Source organism: Camellia sinensis, chromosome 7, assembly GCF_055761805.1.
Source record: "Camellia sinensis isolate YWXY chromosome 7, ASM5576180v1, whole genome shotgun sequence".
NCBI classification, from domain to species: Eukaryota; Viridiplantae; Streptophyta; class Magnoliopsida; order Ericales; family Theaceae; genus Camellia; species Camellia sinensis.
In genome coordinates, this window is record NC_138967.1 from 105,397,226 (window position 1) to 105,416,582 (window position 19,357).

At 37.4% G+C, this 19,357-nt stretch overlaps 1 pseudogene across 1 annotated transcript; it reads right to left on the reverse strand.

Annotated features, from left to right (window-relative positions):
• Positions 1-1,736: 1,736 nt before the first annotated feature.
• On the reverse strand, positions 1,737-8,212 carry LOC145795234 (pentatricopeptide repeat-containing protein At2g20710, mitochondrial-like; annotated as a pseudogene). The gene is made up of 2 exons (XR_014335822.1): positions 7,853-8,212; positions 1,737-3,083 (listed from the first exon to the last, which is right to left on the reverse strand). The product of XR_014335822.1 is annotated as a pentatricopeptide repeat-containing protein At2g20710, mitochondrial-like (transcript).
• Positions 8,213-19,357: the final 11,145 nt, after the last annotated feature.

Consider the following 19,357-nt stretch of genomic DNA (forward strand, 5'->3'; position numbering starts at 1 on the left):
TAAATTTTGAAAACTGAAATCAAACACACTGATTGTTCTTCTGACACATGTTTTTTTAAGCAAAATTTAAAATGTCTAGATATTGATTTTTTTTTAAGCCATTTTATTACGACATGGTGATGTAATCTTGTTGTACCACTTTGCCATCCACAAGCATTAGAATTCGAATCATATAGAAAATGAAATAATGAAATGTTAAAGGACAATTTAGTTATTTCACAATTAAAAAGCTAGAAACCTAAAACTATTACCAAACAAAGTAGGCTAAAAAGTACTGATAATTAATAGCTTGACTAGCTGCAATTGCATAAACTTGCAGTATAGAGGGTATAAAGTAGTCATATGCAAAGCTCAAAATGAAGATATACACGACCCACTGTGGAAATCCTAATAGGGATTAGTAAGCCGAGATACATAACATGGGCAAGAGACTGAATACTGAATAAGAACATTCACTAGAAGGAAAGGGGGCTGAGGAAAGACCATTCGCCCATGACTAAATGTAATAGAAACTGCGCATTTCATATTTTAGTTCAAGATAGTTTTGTTCTGTAGGGTAGTCATGGAGCGGCACACCTAAAGCTCCATTTCAAAATGAAAGTCATGGTGGTCAAATTGCCTATTCATTTGGTAGCGCATCTTATTAGCTGGTGGCATCACAACCTTCCCTACTCACCTATTTTTAGTGGAGATTTGCCACTTCCTTTCATTTCAGGGTTAGAATTCAAGGAATATAGTCCCAATCTCACTTTGGTACCCTCACCTCACTTTCGTACAAGTGTATGGCTTTTTAAAAACTACAGTTGATTTTATCATAAGCTTTTGGAGAAATCAACATTTAAAGAAAAATCATCATACTTGGCTTTAGATTTGTGTCTAGCATGGAGGAGGGTCATAGGCAAGAAGAATATATTATTTGAAATTAGGATATATCAACATTTAAGGCAAAATCACCAGACTTGCTTTAAATTCGTGTATAGTGTGGAGGAGGGTCATATCATAGGCAAGTAAGAATATATTATTTGAAATTTGCCTATTACGAAGAAAAACACTCTGAAAGGGGGAGATAAATATTTTGTAGGTTAGATTGCATGCGCCTAATTATAATGCCTGAAATTGTTTTATAAATTACATTACTGAGGTTAATAGGCTTGAAATGGGCAGGCCGAGAAGCATTTTCTATGTTTCAACTTCTCTGTTTTCACGTATTGAGGGTGTAGGAGGACTGAGACATAAATAAAAACTTGTAAACACGGTTAAAAAAAGTGATAATGATCACCATAAATATAAATGTGATGAAGAGAGAAAAGGCCTAAACTAACATGAAATGCGATAGTAAAACAAGACGTAAATTTTTTTATTTAACTAGTAGCATATGGTAATTGACAGAGTAAAATGACGAAAATATTCACATAACTGATTCTATTTGAATGGAACCTATGTTTGATTTAGTTGAAGTGTAGAATGTAGTTGCTGGTTGAATTAATATATTCCTTACACCATTATCTTGTTTTAAAAAATAAAATAATGTGCTAGGCCATAGGATTTTGGTTTCCTGTTCTTCAAGATCATCAAATGGTCCAGAAATAGGGAGGAAGATATAACCACGCAATCCACTTTTGGCACATGTTTTTTGACAATTACTATCAAATTATCTGAACGCAGTGTTGATATACATTGCCACTGAAACGTAATTTTGAGAGCGACTCTCTCTACTCATGCTTAGGAGGCTGTTATAATTAAATCTGCTATGGAAAACTGAATTAAACCTAAAATCAGTTGACAAGACTCAGATGCAAGCAACCAACAGATCAATACAAATAGTTCACAAATAGCCAAAGCTTTCAATACAATTCAGCTAATACTCTCTCACACTTCAACTCGCATGCCTCTTTCTCCCTTCAGAGCTTGATCATCGCCTCCCATGATGAGATCAAGTGCTCCGGATGCTGGATTTCCACCTTCTATGTAATTTACTAATCTTTCACAAACCTCTGACGGTACAACATCCTTTTCCCTTAATAATTCTATCAACTCCTCTGCTACTTCTACGCTTCCCTTTCCTTTCAAATATTCCACACATGCTGCCAGAGTAGGAAGGTTTGGCTTCCACCTAGAATGACTCGCCGCGAGTGCTTTCAACATCATCTCCACTGCCTTTTCCATTTGATCATCATCATGATATCCAGCTGCCAAGCGCTGCCATATTCTTGCGTGGGGCTCGATACCACTCTCTATCAGCCTATTTACAATTGATTCAGCATTTCCTAAAAGGCCCTTCTTGCAATAAGCATTGATGAGAAAGTTTGGAATTCGATAATCAAAAGATGTTTCTTGTTCCACTCCTCCCATATCTTTTCCGCACCATCAAGGTCATCTAACTTCACTAGTGAGCTTATCATACTAAGGTAGCCCATATTGTATATTTTTCCAATTTTCTTGTACAAATTCCATATACGATACACGTCATCCATGTTCCCCATACTAGCATACAGAGTGAGTAGAACCTCATAAGCAAACCTTCTCATCTTACCCCTAACAAGTCGCTCTGATTTCTTTACCATTGGTAAAGCCTTTTCTACCATACCAGCTCTCAAGTAACAATTTGCCGCCACGACATATGCATTCCAGTCCACAGTGACATCAGCTTCCATCTTCATCAGAAGCTTCTCCATTCCTTCAATATCAGAAGCAATTGCATACGCATCTAAGCGGGTATTGAATGTGAAATTGTTACCTGTAATGCCTTTCTCTTCCATCTCTTGCATGAGGGAATCTAGTTTTTCATGCTTTCCCATGTCAGCATAGAGCTTAAGCATCACATTGTACGGCAGTGATGTTCTATTGAATCCCAGGTCTGTCATCTTCTGCATGATTGCCTCTGCTTTCTCCAAAGATTTTTAATGGGCGTAACAGTTTAAAAGAGCACCATAGACCTGCAAGCCTCTCAAAGTGATAGGAATGTTACTGAAATACTTCTCTGCTTGTGCTACACCATGAACCTTTGATATCAAATCCAACCGAATCGCAACATCTCCAGGTAACAAGTCAAGATATCTTTTATTGCTCATCCATTCAGATACCTAACAATGAGAATAAGAAGCATGAACTAATGGGGAAATTTTCAAAATTGAAGTAGCTATGAAGAAAATTAAAATTATAATCAACATCAGAGGGTACAATACTATCTGTTCTTGAGTATTTCTAGAAAGGAGAATGAAAGGAAGTCTTGTGCCAGGCTTATGAATACACGTACGGCTTCTCATATGGACTGCATTATGGTTTAGACAACATAATAGTCAATACAAGCATAACTTCTCATTTATAAACCTTCAACAATTGTTAAAATTTTGGTGGTCTAGAATTGATACTTCAACAACTAGGCAGTGCACTCTCTGAGATCATCAGTCGTTGCCTAAAAAGCATGGACATGGACGCATGACCCGACATGGACACCGACACAGTAAATTTAAAATTTTTAAATATATATATCTGGAGACAAGACGTGAGAGACACACAAAATAAATAGTTTACACATTTATTAGATGTCATGTCGTATATATGAATACTTCCTTCAAGGATAATATAAAAAATAAAAATAAAAAACAGCATAACACCAATTTCTAAAGCTTAAAGGAAGTGTTAATGGGTATAAATCTACATTTTTTTCTACTCATTAGATCCTAAGTTATTTTTGTTCAAACTAGTAACATGTTATGGACACGTGTTTCCCACGGGTTTGAACTGTGTATGAGTCTATTTTGTTTTAAAATAATAGTACAAGTTTGGACATGTGCCCGATATGTGTCAGGAAATGCCCGATAAAGGCACAACGGTTTCTAGAAAGTGTCTGCGCTTCTTAGATTGTTGTTGTTATAAATATTCCAACAAAGTAAACCACTGGTACCAAAGAGTGTTAATACAGCTAGACACATTATTCTGATATTTTATGATCAGCTCCATTTAATTTTCCATTAATTAAATATACTACAGTAACAGATGTATCTTTCTTTGTAAACATAACACTGTCAATTCACAAAATGGTTTGTTCTTCATATGATCCACGAACCATTCTCCAATCCTGTGATTCCGAATTTACATTAGATTTTTCGATTCATTATGGTTTATCCACTTCCTCTAGAACTGCAAACTATCCAGCAAGATTAAAGCACCATACTATTTTTAATTGTTCGTTCAAAAAAAAAAAAAAAATAATACTATTTTTAATTGTAGGGACAGTCTGCTCAGAATATGCATTTTCCATCAAGACGGCGGGAAATTTGCTACCCTCCAAATTTTATCTCCTATGGTGAACACCATATTGTATCCAGTGGCCAGAGATAGGCACCCTAATCAATCACTAAACACATTTTCAAAAGCATATAAGGAGGTCTCCCTCAGTCCACAACTTCTGCATTGAATTAATTATTTTCTTCTTAATGGCAGCATGTTATCATTTAACTAATAGAGTTGGTGATAGAGCCGCGCTTTGCACGTTGCATTTCTTGCTATAGTTTTCCTTTTCTCCCTTAAAGATACCATATCCATTAATATCAGAGTCATTTATGCTATATTTCATTCATGGATTTGTTGACAGATATGAAAAAGAAATCACTATTCCTTGTTTGGTTATCATGGAAAACAATGTGAAGGGTTGAATCTTTTAATGAACAGAGCTTATGAGAAAGGTATTATCAAGGGGGGTAAAAGTTGGAGTGAATGAGGTAGTGATTTCACATCTCCAATTTGCGGATGATTCCATAATTTTTTGTGAGGCAGATTTGGAGCAAATTGTGTTCACAAAGCGAATACTAAGATGCTTTGAAATCCTTTCTAGCATGAGGATTAATTTCCATAAGAGTATGGTATGTGGAGTTGGAGTGGAAGAGGAAATGTTGGGGTCTTATGCTGATATCTTGAATTGTAAGGTAAATGGACTGCCACTTAAATTTTTGGGTTTGCTTTTGGGAGCTAATCCAGGGAGGAAATCTACTTGGAAGCCAGTTCTTGATACAATAAAGTCTAGGTTGACTGGGTGGAAGAGAAGGCTTCTCTCTTTTGCAGGTAGATTAACGTTGATTAAGTCCGTTTTATCTAATCTTCCGATCTACTATCTGTCGTTGTTTAGAATGGCTTGTGGTGTGGTTAGAGAGATTGAAAGGCTTGAAGCTGCTTTTCTTTGGGGTGGGAATGATTTGAAGAGGAAGGTTCATTTGGTGAAATGGACTGAAGTTTCTAAAAGTCTGAATCAAGGTGGGTTGGGAATTAGAAGATTAAAGGATGTCAATGCAAGCTTACTTCTTAAATGGTGGTGGAAATTTGGAAGTGAAGTAAATGCTCTTTGGAGAAGAATGTTGTGCAGCAAGTATATGATTGAGGAATTTCACTCGCTTCCACTTATAAATTCACCTGCTAGATTTTCGAGAGTTTGGGGCGATGTTCTTGCTGTTGCTAGTCTGAATCAACCTCTTGTGGAGTTCTTTGTGGAGAAATATCAGATAAAGGCGGGCAATGGGAGTAAAATCAGGTTTTGGTATGATAAGTGGGTTGGTAGTAGCTGTCTTAAAGATGAATTCCCTAGATTATTTTGCTTGTCAACAGTAAAAGATGGCACCTTGTCTTATTTTTTTGAGAGGAAATCCAGCTATGGGGAGTGGAACTTTTGTTTCCGAAGGCCATTATATGATTGGGAAAAGGCAGAGGCTAACAGGTTGGCTGCAATGCTTTTGGTGACCCCTTCTCTATGTCTGAATGAGGTAGACTGCCCTGTGTGGAATGGATCTGTTGGTGACAAGTTTAAGGTCTCAGATATATATCGGTATAGTGACTCCCTCTTGGGCCCGGCTCTCCAAATTTGTAAATTTGTGTGGAATAATGACATCCCCCCCAAAGCTCAATTTTTTGGGTGATTGGCCTGGAGGAATAGAGTGAAAACAGGGGTTTTTTCTAAAACATATAGGTGTTCTGAACAGTGAGGCTTTTGTGTTATGTGTTTTTTTCAAAGTGGAAAATGAATCTGCTGTTCATGTATTATTACATTGTCCATTTTCATGGCAGGTGTGGTCTGATGTAATGCTTTGGTGGGGGTGTCTGTGGGTGGTGCCAAGGAATATTGATGGATTACTTCAGTGGTGGATAGGGTGGAATTATAAGAAGTTAGCTAGAAGATTGTGGAGAGCCTTGCCATGTATTATACTCTGGTCCATTTGGAAGTTTAGGAATGATTGTTTGTTTAATGGAGTGTTACCTTGTGCTTTTGAGTTAGGTGAGCTGATAAAGATTAGGTTTGCTTTATGGGTTAAAGCTTCTGTAAAAAGGTTCATGTACTCTATCTCGGATATATTCATCAATTTGGCTCAGATTAAGGAATGCATTTGAGGAGTGTCATGGATTTGATCAATTTTAGCCTACTGAGGTGAATTCTGGGTCTGAGGGGTGAAAATCGGGTGGGTGAATCTGATGGGTGAGTTTCTGGACTGGTTTTGGACCTGTTTGTTGCTGCTCTGTCGCAGATAAAGTCATCAATTTGGCTCAGATTAGGAATGCATTGGAGGAGTGCCATGGTTTAGATCAATTCTTAGCATGCTGAGGTGAATTCTGGACTGGTTTGGGTGTTTGGTCTGTTATAATCTGAGGGTTGTTTGTGGGACTGATGGGTGAAAATCTGCTGGGTCTGTTGGGTGAAATGTCGACCTGTTTTTGCTATCTGCTGCTGGTCTGATACTTTGTATCTGCAGGCCTCTATTGTGTCCGTTCTGTTGTGTATCTGCTGTCTATTGTGTCCGTTTGGCTGTATTAGTTTTTGCTGTCTCAGTTGGTTCCTCCCCAACAGGGTCAGGGTATGGTGCTGCCTTGTGTTTGGCTTTCATCATTCCTCACTTTTGCTGATGTGTTCTTCCTTCTTGTAAGGTTTTCCATCATCAATAAAGGGTCCTTTGTTGTTGATCAAAAAAAAAAAAAAAAAATGGAAAACAATGTGAAGAAAAAAGAAAAGAAAAAAAAGAGAGCAAATATGATGAATGTACATGGGAAAGTTTTTACTTCAAGACATCATTTCTCCTCTTTTTCATGATTTCATTTCATGAAAATATTAAAACCTAAAGTTTTCTAAATAGGACAGGATGCACAAAGGAAATGGTTTTCCTACTCATTTTTCTTTCCCTCAACAATTCCAAGCTCCATACAAAGCCTAATATGAATTGAAGGGCAAAAATCAAAAATCAAAAATCAAAGAAAAGGAAAGCCATACAGTACAAATGATCAAAGAAATCTTATACATGAAGTAACACGCTGAAGTTAGCACATACGCACTCTAAAGTAGTGTTTGGTTCACTAAAATCGAGGTGGAATGAAATAACTATTCTATCTTAATATCCATTCTCATGTTTTAGGTCACTAAATAAATGATTGAAAATGCACTGCAAACGGAATCATCATTCACCATTGTAGATGAATGGTTAGTCCTTCATTCCATACGGTTAATTCCATTCCACATTCATATTCCGGTGAACCAAATACTATATATAAAAGCATCTTTGATTTGATATGAACATTTGATGAAAGGATTGGAGATGATTTTTGAGCACTTTTTCATCAAATTTAAATTTGATGATAAAAAATGGTGAAGGATTGGAGATAAGCATCAAATTTTTACTTTCATTGCAACTATTATCACATTACTTTCAAACTAAACTGAATAAATCAGGTATTATGCTTTTCAAATGCTATTAAGATAGACAAGCACAAATAAAAGCACAAAGTTACAAGTAAAAATCATAAGTGCACAACTAACAATTTCAGCAATCGACTTACATGAGAGAGAGAGAGAGAGAGAGAGAGAGAGTGTGATTACCTCGAGAGCGTGATTGTAACGTTTGGATTTTCTGAGTTGCCTGCTGAGAACCTGAAGGTTTGATTGCTTGATAGGTCTTCCTTCACCGACCCATTGGTACAGTTGAAACCCTAGGGTTTCTGAACTGTAAAAGCCTACCATACAGAGTGTCCCTTGAAGACGATGAGGAAGTCCCGGTCTCGGTCTCAGTCTGAGTGGAGTAGAACAAAACGCTGAAAACCCCAGAAATGCTACATTGATTACCCAGCGAATTCCATGTACACAGCTTGAGAAGCTTCATCACAGGTTTATGTTGTAAAAAAAATATGACCATTCTAATCCGAATGTTGTAGAACGTAATTGTTCTTTTTTTCTCACTCAGGTGTATGTTGGCTTGGGGACACAAACGACTTTCCATAGTTTAGGTCTCGTTTGGGAACAATTTTTTTTTTAATAATATTTTAATTTTTTGGCTAAAATGTGATATTAAAATAATCAATATGTTTGAAATAATTTTTTAATTTTTTATGAAAAAATGTGCAAAAAGTAAAGAGAAAGAGAATCTTTAATTTTTTTGTATGAATTGTTGATTTTTTGATTTTTTTAAATAATTTTTTAACTTTTTGACTAAAATTAGCACCGCCAAACGAGGCATTAATCTGTTTGGTTTGCTTTTTAAAATGGTTTGACTTATCTAATATTGGTATTCAATTTGACACAATATTTAAATGGGTAAATTATACTTAGGCCAAGTTTGGCTACAAAGGAAAAAGTGCACTTATTTCATCTTTTTATCTTTTTTAGGTCACATCAATCAATATCTCCTCTCTACTTTTTTTACACATAATACAAAAAAAATCAAAAAGTACACTTATTTAGTCTTTCCAAACTAGGCCTTATTTCTATGATATGGGTAAATCATACTTACTTTCTTTTAAGTTTTTTACAATTCCATAGACTTTTTTTTTCTAGTTAAGTTCTTGGCGGTGCAGCAGCATGGGAGTGCAGCAACATTGGGAGTTGGTTTGTTTAGTTTGGCTGTTTTGGAGTTGGTGTTTGGGTTCGGGTTCGGGTTGTGTGGGTTGATGTTGTGGGAAGTCTTGTGTTTTGTTTTCTAATTAAGTTCTTCTTAATTTTTTTGTTTAAAAAAGAAAAAAATTCGTGAGGTCAAGGGGTTGGTTGTATGGATGCAAGTAGCAGTAGTAGGGGTATTTTGTACTTTCCGAATCTCTCTCGATGCATGTCATCTGCTTGTACCTTTAATTTCATGCTGTTAATGAAATTTTTCTTTGCTGATCAAAAAAAAAAAAAACATAGACTTTTTTTCTTATTTTAATAATTATAAAAATTTCTCCTACTTTTGAATTATTATTAAGATTCTCTCACTGTTAATCTTTTGTTAGTTTGTTTAGCAGAATAAACTAACATCATACTGATGTCATGTAATATGTGTAAAAAAAATCCAAGATTGTTATTATATATTCAAATAGTAAATTTCACTTATTGTTATTATATATTCAAATAGTAAATTTTACTTACATCTCATGAGGTTTTACAAAAAATTAATAAAAATCTATACATTCTTTTAATAATGTAGAACAAAATTATTGAATTCTATACAATATTTAAAAAAAAAATTCTAAATTATTAAGACAAGCATATATATATAGTAGAATAACCAAACATTACATTATCTACAAAAATAGAAAATAAAAAATAAAAAGCTAAGAAATTGATTACAATCAAACCTTATACAAAATTAAATACAATCATTTATTTGAAAATTAAAAAACAAAATATAAAAAATCTTTTTTTTTTCTTAAAAACACCACAAATTCTATGAATACCTATTTTGATAAATTAGAGTTTGAATAAAAATTTAAAAATACATATAAGTATTTGAATTTTTTTTTCCTATATGAAAAATATATGTTTGGAGAAATTATCCATCTTTTTTTTTATTTTCTTTACAATGGTGCTACATGCACCAATTAATGTACACACTAATGTATCAATTAGTATTATGTCATTATTACTGACATCACCTATTATATAAATTACAAATACCCAAAATCTCTAAAATTATGTCATATCATCTGTTACTATACTAATTAATACATTAATTGATATATATATATATATATAGCACTATTCTTTTCTTTATCTTATTTCTTTCATTCTTCTTCTATTTATTCTATCATTCATTTTTTCATAGTGTCACTGCAACCAATAACAACACCTTATAATTTATTATTATTATTATTATTATTATTATTATTTGTTCTCTTCTCTATGCTTTTTCCTCTATTTTTTCATCATTTTTTTTTTTTTATCTTTCATCAATATTAGCTAACATCACTCAATACCACGGCAACTTACAAAACTTGAATTGTTCTTTTGTTTTGTAAACATATTTGTATATTAAATGTTTTTTAAGAAAAAATAAACATAATAACATTTCATATTTATAATAAAACAAAGTTGACTTATAAAAATTACCAAATGTTACCTCATAAATATATAAAAAAAAAATTGTCATTTTTATCTTTTCACAATCCTATATTATTCTCAAATTTTAATTTTCATCTTTGAGTTTTTCAAATTTCAATAGATGGATATTAAAAAAAATGAGTCAATATTTCTCACCTTAATAATAAAATTTTAAAAAATAAATATAAAAGTCAAAAAATATATAATCACGTTACAATAAATTAAAATTAGTTGATAGAGAATGAAAAAAAAAATTATTTGAAGAGAATTTTACTTGAAGAAATAAATTATTTAAAAATAATAAAATAAATAAATAATTATTTATTACATCCAAAATCTATATCTCCATCTTTGTTTCGTTCATTTAAATTATTTTTATTAAATTAATTCAAACAAGAAACATTGATATTCTTTCTTAATTTCATTAATGGTTGATTTTTTTTTTTTTTAACTTATAAAAGTTCAAAGTTTATAGTGGAAAAAAATACAAAGTCAAGGAAAAAAAATTTGTAAGAAATAAAATGGTAATTTAATATATAGGTAAATTACACTTAAAGGGTATTATGGTCATTTGCACAACCAAATTAACATTGTTTGGGTTAACTTAACAGGAAGAGAGAATCTTGACAATGTCAAAAAAAAAAAAAAAAAAAGGAAGATTTCTGTAATTGTCGAAATTATAGGGAGGGCCTTATAATTGTTAGAAATCTCAAAGAAGGTAACTGTAAATTACCCTATTTAAATTTAGTGGGTTTATTCTGAGCTCAATCTCAATAATCGAAGCAGTTCATTTTTTAAAATTCATTAAGAATAATATTTATGTAAAAAAATCAAGATAATTGAATTTCGCTAACTATATGTTTGAATCATATTTGTCTTTAAAAAAATGAATGGTTATTCTTGAAATTATATTTGCTGCTTATTTTTTTAAGATAAATGTGATCCAAATATATAATTACGCTGTAACACTTGTGTCCTTCAAAGCTTTTGGGAAGTGTATTCGAATCCTTTATTTTTATTTTGGAAATCTTTGATGTTGTTATGGGTTGGTTTTGGAGGAGTATAATCCGATTTAAACTTGTTGGGTTTGGTTGTTCGCACTTGTTCTTATCAAAGTTCCTTGGAAACTTAGAAATTCTATTCTAGGGTTGATACCAGCCTTCCTACGTGTCATGACCCAAACCCGCCCCTATGGGTTAAGGCCATAACCGACCAGTAATCGCGAGATTACCTACGGCCTCAAACCACCTAAAACAAAACTCATCAGAGTAAAGGGGCCAAACGGAAGCAAATTTAAAACTTTGTCCATAGAGCTGTGCTTATATGCACGCCATCACATTCTAAACATTTATGTGTTAATAACTTACATCAAAATATACACTAACACAGAACATTGTGCATACAGGATCATACAAGTTTAAGCCAGTCGAACCCAAGACTTATATACAAAAGTAGTCCAATGCTTTCGCCAACATAACAAAAACTATGAACAAGGACAAAAGCGGAAACAGTCTCGTGCGTGAGATGTTTGGGTTGACTCCTCAAAACTTCGACTGTTTCATACAATTTCACCGGGGCTGGTTTTGGACGTCCCTTGGCTCACCTACATGTACATGAATGAGCGTGAGCGAATGCCCAGTGAATAACATCAAATGATGAAGATACATAAGCAATCATTGAAACAGTTACAACAAACGGCCCTTGGCCCAATCATTTATATTTATCGGCCTTTGGCCCAATCATTTCTATCTCATGTCAATCGGCCTTCGGCCCAATTATTCATGTCAATCGGCCTTCGGCCCAACCATTCATGTCAATCGGCCTTCGGCCCAATCATTCGTATCAATCGGCCTTTGGCCCAATCATTCATGTTAATCGGCCTTCGCCCCAATTATTCGTATCAATCGGCCTTCGGCCTAATCATTCATGTCAATCGGCCTTCGGCCCAATCATTTGTGTCAGTCGGCCTTCGGCCCAATCATTCATATCAATCGGCCTTCGGCCCAATCATTCTTATCAATCGGCCTTTGGCCCAATCATTCGTATCAGTCAGCCTTCGGCCCAATCATTCATATCAATCGTTGTCCACCATTCAGATTAATGAACTTACAAAACTTACATATAAGTAAACAATTGGACAACAGTATATTTCAAATATCTTGTTAAGATATTACTCACAGTGATCGGCTTGTGGATTTGTCCTGGAGCTTGACCCTACACATCACATAACACATATGGGTCACAAATAATTCAATCCGTTCTTTAATTCACATATTGCTCTTTAGGCTTCATTCTTATTCTTCTAACTCATTTACAATGCTCAATATATGCCTAAGAGTACTCAGAAGTGAAAGAGAACAGAAAACGAAACACAGAATGCCCTTTTCAAAATTTCAAAAAACAGGGTCCCCACTCGAGCAGACCCATGAGGCTTGCAAAAGTACTGGATATGTCATTTCTACGCTCGAGCGTAAAGTCTGGCACTCGAGCGGAAGACCTCGCTACATGGCTCCCCACTTGAGCGTAAACTCCCCCGCTCGAGCGGGAACCCAAGTTTGCAAAAATACTGGGAACACGAATTCCCCGCTCGAGCGGCACTTCCCCCGCTCGAGCGGACGTCAAAAATTCTGGGTTTTCCAGAATGTGTTCTTGAGTTCTAATTCGACCTTCAAAGGTCCAAAACCCACAATTCTGGTCTCAAAACATGCAAACACAATATATATATCTGTAGACCTCCCCGAACGCCCCGGGAGGACGAGGTCCCTCGTTCCGTTCGATATTGGGCTCTTTACAGTTCAGGACTCTAAAATTGTCACGGTTCGTAATCTAAACCAAAGAGTCCAAATCCGACAAATCGTTTTGAGAAAATAGATTTTGAAAGAAGTGCCAAACATGGACTGCTTTGCCAGATATAGAGTCGCCACCTAAATGTTTTATTTTGGGGAAATTTAGGAAACCCTGACTCGTTTGCCTAAGGCCACGTGTCCGTCATCACCAAAGTTGCCTCGGCCCGGGAACTTGGGTACAATTGGGGAAGGTCACTTCGTGAGCACCCCCGCTCGCCCAATCAAAGATCGGCCTCTACTAACCATGATATCTATTTTTGAAAACATTATGCATTCTTATTCCGGTTATTAGCCTAGATTTACTATGTGATGCGCACAGCATACAAGTATAGACTAGATCGTCTGAATTGGAACAAAACGTTTCATGTTTATTTCTTAAAGTGGTTTGATGGTGCTACCCGCAAGTAGGCTAAGACGTGGATTTGCCACCCTCGGGTGGGCTTAGAAAAACATGATTTTGCCACTATCTAGTGGGCTTAAAACACACATTTGATGAATTGTTCCAATTCAAGTAACCCAACCTTCACCCACAAGCATTCAGGCAGTTATATCACATAAGCATATAGCCTCATGGTAAGCATGCTATTCATGGCAGTCACCCACACGCATGCAAGGATGCTAAAGCATAAAACTTACCGAGTACTCCAAGCCAAAACAGAAGCTAATTAGAAATCCATGCATGATCCTAATTATACGAAAATGCCTAATGCAACACATGCAAAAATGCAACTATAGCAGGCTCGGCTATTCTAAACATGGCATATGAAATGCTACAGCTAACATGTATTCAACTTGGAATTGAAAATACAATGCAGTTAGTATGATGCGCCGAGCCCGGTGCATGCAAGACAGATGAATGAATGCCAACATGTTATCATACTACATGCTAATTGAAACATGCCCTAATCTAACCATCATAAGTAGGTAAAATAAAAGGGAAGAAACACGTGGGGTTGGAAGACATACAACACACACACGCACACTTATTACAGTTGTGCCCTCGCGCAGAGGGTCCGAATAAAATAATATACAGTCCCGAATGAATGAATAATACAGTCCCGAATAAATACAAAAATCCTAATTAATTTACAAATTAATCTAAGAAAGCTATAAACCGGCATGCAAGCCAGGGACTGCCTCGACTCTGATGAATGATGTATGTTTGGGCTGCCTTGCGCGGAAATTCACTGGGATGCCCCAATTAGCCTCTGTTTTGCAATTATTCTTGGGAAGCGCGCCAAGCTCCGGAAGACTGCTGATTCTTGATTTGTTGCAACAGAGAGCAGGAGAGGGGCATAGCAATGTATTTTCACAAATGTATGCATGCCTCGATCCTCGTGCCACCAATCACGCATATCGATGCATGATGGCCAAGGAGTCGACTTATGCAACTCAATATAGAATGAATGCATATGAAAACTCAACTAAAATCTAACTCCATCATGGATAATCCGGAGTGTCGGTGACTGGGGAATTGAGACACGTTCCGTCACTCGGAGTACGAAACGTACCTCGTTTCCCGTGCTCGGGCTAACCTCTATCCCAAGCACAATGCAATATGCATGATATGCATGAATGCAACTAATATACAACCTAACATGCAACATGCTATGAAATGGCATACACGATGCACGAGATAACATGACATACACGATGCGCTAACATACACCCTAGCATATGCAACGCTATGAAATAAAATGGCATACACAATGCGCAATGGACTTACACTAACATGAGTGGACCTCAGCCACACTCACATAAGAGGCCATCAGATGAAAATGAGACAATTCGGAATGCGTGCACACATGCACGCAAACCAAGGACCGACCCTAAGGCACAAAATGCCACTCTAACAAGACATGGCAAGGCATGGAATATGATATGCAAACATGCAAATTACAGCGCTAAAATACAGCCCGAAACAGCCCCGAATCATGATAATATAGCACCCGATGCATGAAATGGTCCCGAAATGCAAGATTAAGCACATGAAATGACTTGTAGTTACGTCAAGCATGCATTATTTGATCATGGCATGTGAAGAAAGATTCAAGGCAGCCCCAAAACAAGCATGTTTCCAGTTTATAACAGAGCCAAACAGCAAACACAAATGGGGCTAAACTAGCATGCAAAAATGGCCCCGAAAGCAAGCTAATGAAGCAAGCCACACCTGCAGGCCTCAAACAGCTGAGGGTCCTTCAACAATGTTGGAGAGGGACCCAAAATATGATGTTTTACAGTTCTGAAAAGAGCCCAAAAACAGACACAGGTATGGCTAAGCTCTTATGCAAGAAATGGACCAAAAGATGGACAAAGAAGCAAGTGAAGGCTGTTGGCCTGAAACACAAAGGGGCCCTTCAATAACATTGAAGAGGAGCCCAAAACATGGCATTTTACAGTTGATGGATAGACCCAAAACAGCATATATACAAGCCAAAAATACTATGCAAAATATGGCCAAAAAAAGAGATATAACACAAAGTATAGAAAGGATGCCTCAAACAATGAAAGACCCTCAATGAAACATGAAGAGGAGGCCAAAATAAGACTGTTTTCAGTTCTAAAAATCGCCCAAAAACAGAAGCACAATAGGCTAACAAATCATGCAAAAATGGAGCCAAAAGGGAGATATAAAGGCAAGGGATGAATGAAAGCCTCAAACAGAAATGAGCCCTTCAACAATGTTGGAGAAGGGCTCAAAATAAGCTACTTCTTAGTTCATAACAGAGCTCAAAACAGATTATACATAGGCCAAAAATGCTACACAAGATAATGGCATACAAGAGGGATAATGAGGGAAGTGCATCAAGAGGGCCTCAAACAGTGAGAGGCCCTTAAGCAAAAGTGAAAAGGAGCTCAAAAAAATGCCACTTTCAGTTAGGGCCAGAGCTCAAAACAACAAGCATGTATGGCTTAAAAATGATACAAGATATGGACAAAAAAAGGGGAAATGGAACTTACCCTTGAAAACAAGTCTATGGTAGCTCTTGGCTTGAGTTTGTAGCACTCCTAGGTCTTGAAGAACATCCTCCAGCTGCTGGAATGGAAGATGGAAGGGTGAGGCTTGGTGGTGTAGTGTAAAATGGTGTAGGGTTTGAAGGATTGGAGCTTGGAAGAGAGGGAGAAAGAGAGATACAAAGCAAGGGCTTAGGGGGGATTTTTTGTTAACCCTAAACCAGCAGCTGGAGCTGCTGATATATAGGAAAAAATGTGGGGAAAAGGGGGGGAAAAATGGAGGGAAAAAATGGAGGGAAAGCAATCCAAGTTTCCCTCCAAAAAGGCCAAAAAGTGGGATATAAAGGTAAGTGGTAGCTGCTGGACCCAAATGGCTAAGAGCCCTTTAACAAAGTTGAAGAGAACCTCAAAACAAGACACTTTGTAATTTATGACCAAGTCCGAAACAGCTCACAAGTAAGCCTAAAATACCGCGCAAAAATAGGCCTAAAAGAGTGTTAAAGAAGCAAGTGATAGGATGAGATCTCAAACAGCAAAAGGTCCTGAATCAAACATGAAAAGGACCTCAAAATATGACTATCTCAAGTTCGGGTCGGAGCCCAAAAATGTAAAATGAAGGTTCGGGAGCCAAAACACGCAGTTCGGGACCCCGAAAGTGGGCTGTTAGGCACCGAAAGTGGTGTCCGACCACGAAGTTGGTCTCTCGGACCACAGTGTCCCTCAAAAGGGAGCAAATAATATGTATGCCAAAAACCGAGGCAAACAGAGGTGGTTAAGCGGTCCCGAATCGAGGCACACGGCCAACGGCTCCGAAAAACCGGAAACCGGGCTCCAAACGGGCAAAATGGCTTACGACCACGAAACGTAGCCTATGGCCACTGAGAGATGATCTACGAGACCTCTCCCTCCCTACGAGAAGAGAAAACAGAGAAAACAGAGTCTGGTTCGCAAACCGAGGCAGAGCACAAAAGAGTCCAGAAGTCTGGAGGCAAGGCTCGCAGCCGAGACTCTGAAACTTCTGAACGAGCAGAATATGCAACATCACCGAGCGCTCAATCGGTGACGTCTGAGTCTTAAGGTCGGTCAAAAATGAGGTGTCTACAGTTGCCCCTCTTTGACAGAACTCGAAAGTCACACGTGACGGGGGTGAATGTCAAAGCCCAGAGACGACCCATTTTTGACAAGGCCGAAGACTTAGACAAAGAAGCAAGATAACAAAGATGTGCCCGCAGGCATGCCCGCAGGCAGGGGGCAAAATGCAAAATGATATGCAGGAAGATTTTGATAATTGGACTTATACGCTACGCGAAGTCGGTTTGAAAATTGGACTTATACGCTACGCGAAGCCGGTTTGATAATTGGACTTATACGCTACGCGAAGCCGGTTTGAAAATTGGACTTATACGCTACGCGAAGCCGGTTTGATAATTGGACTTATACGCTACGCGAAGCCGGTTTGATAATTGGACTTATACGCTACGCGAAGCCGGTTTGAAAATTGGACTTATACGCTACGCGAAGCCGGTTAGATAATTGGACTTATACGCTACGCGAAGTCGGTTTGATAATTGGACTTATACGCTACGGGAAGCCGGTTTGAAAATTGGACTTATACGCTACGCGAAGCCGGTTAGATAATTGGACTTATACGCTACGCGAAGCCGGTTTGAAAATTGGACTTATACGCTACGCGAAGCCGGTTTGAAAATTGGACTTATACGCTACGTGAAGCTGGTTTGAAAATTGGACTTATACACTACGCGAAGCCGATTTGAAAATTGGACTTATACGCTACGCGAAGCCGGTTTGATAATTGGACTTATACGCTACGCGAAGCCGGTTTGAAAATTGGACTTATACGCTACGCGAAACCGGTTTGATAATTGGACTTATACGCTACGCGAAGCCGGTTTGAAAATTGGACTTATACGCTACGCGAAGCCGGTTTGAAAATTGGACTTATACGCTACGCGAAACCGGTTTGATAATTGGACTTATACGCTACGCGAAGCTGGTTTGATAATTGGACTTATTATACGCTACGCGAAGCTGGTTTGATAATTGGACTTATACGCTACGCGAAGCCGGTTTGAAAATTGGACTTATACGCTACGCGAAGCCGGTTTGAAAATTGGACTTATACGCTACGCGAAGCCGGTTGGAAAATTGGACTTATACGCTACGCGAAGTCGGTTTGATAATTGGACTTATACGTTACGCGAAGCCGGTTCGAAAATTGGACTTATACGCTACGAGTAGCCGGTTTGATAATTGGACTTATACGCTACGCGAAGCCGGTTTGAAAATTGGACTTATACGCTACGCGAAGCCGGTTTGAAAATTGGACTTATACGCTACGCGAAGCCGGTTTGAAAATTGGACTTATACGCTACGAGAAGCCGGTTTGATGATTAGACTTATACGCTACGCGAAGCCGGTTTGAAAATTGAACTTATACGCTACGCGAAGCCGGTTTGATAATTGGACTTATACGCTACGCGAAGCCAGTTTGAAAATTGGACTTATACGCTACGCGAAGCCGGTTTGAAAATTGGAGTTATACGCTACGCGAAGCCGGTTAGATAATTGAACTTATACGCTATGCAAAACCGGTTTGAAAATTGGACTTATATGCTACGCGAAGCCGGTTTGAAAATTGGACTTATACGCTACGCGAAGCCGGTTTGAAAATTGGACTTATACGCTACGCGAAGCCGGTTTGAAAATTGGACTTATACGCTAGGCGAAGCCGGGCATCACTCATGATCATGCAAAGAGAGCTGTAATGAAGCAATTATGTGAAATAAATACAACATTTTAAACGAATGCTAGGCAAGCAAGTAAACTCAAGCCAAACTACACCTCGTGCAGAAAGGATGTAAGAAAATTATGGAACTCTCACTGCGAATACAGCGTGCACGTGTGATAGATACACCGAGCGGACATGTGATTGATACACAAAAAGGAGAGCACAAAGTGTGATAGATGCACTAAGTGAACAAGTATGATAGATATACAAAGCGAGAGTGTGTGATTGATACACAGTGTGAATGCGTGAGATTGATACACAAAGTAGGCATAGTGTGAGCGTGTGTGATAGATACACTATTTGAGCAAAGTGTAATTGATATACAAAGGGTGAAGCGAGCAAGGTGTGATGGATACACTAAAGGTGAACACAAAGTGTGACAGATGCACTTAGTGAACAAAGTATGATTGATATACTAAAAGGGAA